Source organism: Mandrillus leucophaeus, unplaced genomic scaffold, assembly GCF_000951045.1.
Source record: "Mandrillus leucophaeus isolate KB7577 unplaced genomic scaffold, Mleu.le_1.0 Scaffold409, whole genome shotgun sequence".
In the NCBI taxonomy this organism is placed as follows: domain Eukaryota; kingdom Metazoa; phylum Chordata; class Mammalia; order Primates; family Cercopithecidae; genus Mandrillus; species Mandrillus leucophaeus.
The window spans coordinates 157,636-159,261 of NW_012104354.1; positions in this window are offsets into that span (position 1 = coordinate 157,636).

Sequence of the window (1,626 nt, forward strand, 5' to 3'; positions counted from 1 at the left end):
AATACCACAAATAGGAGCGGGTACATGGCTATGTAGTTTGATGATATGGGGAGAAGCTGGGTCAAAAAGAGTTACACAGTTTTTGTCAGTGCAGGACTTCTAGAGTCTTTCATATGCTAAAGTGAACCTCCATGAGGAGACTATGATATGCAGCACTCCCTAAACTTCTTTGAACACAATATTCTTTTCTCTTAAAGATGTTAACATTTGTAGATGATTCATTTTTCATGTAACACAGTTTGAATGAATTACTCGATCTGCGGTGAAAATTATCAGAGTACATTGCTGAGAGAAGGGTTTGCCTTGGGTGTTCACACTTACAGCTATAACAGCGTCATAAACCAGCAAAACCAGGTTGTCTTGTTAGGCGAATTGCAGTGTCATCCATAGCAGGACTACTAAACTGAAGTTCACTTTACTAGCTGAGTTCGGAAGGTAGGATGAACAGTGGACAAATCTGTGTAGATATTTTTATTTCTGCTGTTACATGGAGGGAGACACCATCACATTCATCAGAGATTTAAAGAATTCCAGGATCCGAACAAGCTTAAGAACCAACTGTTCCTTACATAGTAAAAAATAATCTTGCAAAGGTAATATTAACACCGAATTCCAGAACCTGCTTTTAATTTCAGACAAATCTCAGCTTCTCTGGAGCTTGGTTTCCTCATCTAAATTGTGAAGACAATTTTCTTTGCCTTATGTACCATGCAGAGTTAATATGAATAGGAGATTATATAAGAGATAAAGAGATGCTTAGCTCCAAGTGCTATGCAAATATTAGAATTATTATTGCTACAGTAACATTAAATCATATTTCATCCAACAGATGCAATATAGGAAAGGAAAAAAGTCTGTGGCATTTGGAGATTAGTAATGTGTGCTTTAAAACCACAAACTACAAAGAAATTGGAAGTCATCAAAAAAGAAGAACTAAAATCAAAACAAATCTTTCTGTTGGACAAGCTCAAGATGACAAGTCATGTAATGAATCCATCTGAATCCAGGCAGGAATCCTACTGATCTTACATACTTGTGGTTAAACACCAACATTTTCAGTGAAAATGGCATTTAAGTGTATTAGTAATATTCCTACTAGAGACACACACATACATTAAAAAGAAACAAATCTAGGGTAGTGGCGGCACTGTAAAAATAGCATCAATTAAAATTGTTTATAATTGATAATAGCTCTATGGCCTTATAACCACGAAATATCAACCATTCACACTTCCTACGTGCCTATATTCAGAAAATATAGAGGTTTTAAAAGTTGAGTGTTTACTACATACCAGGTGTTTCATCCATGGTCACATTTAATTCAGTGAGATAAAAATTATTATCCTTATGTTACACATGAAGAAACTGAGGTCCAGAGAGATGTGACCCAGTTCACACAGCAAGTAGTCATCAGAGGTAGAATTTAATGTCTCGTCTCTCTGATTCCAAAACACTTTTCCTTTCAACACATCTGCTGTTTCTCCAATTTCAAATAAATACATAAATAAATAAATAAACTGTAAAGAATTGTTTTGAGTGATATATGATCCAATATAAAAGTTTAAATAACTGAAAATAAATTTACATAACTGAAAAATTTAATAACTGAAAATAATTTTTAAATAG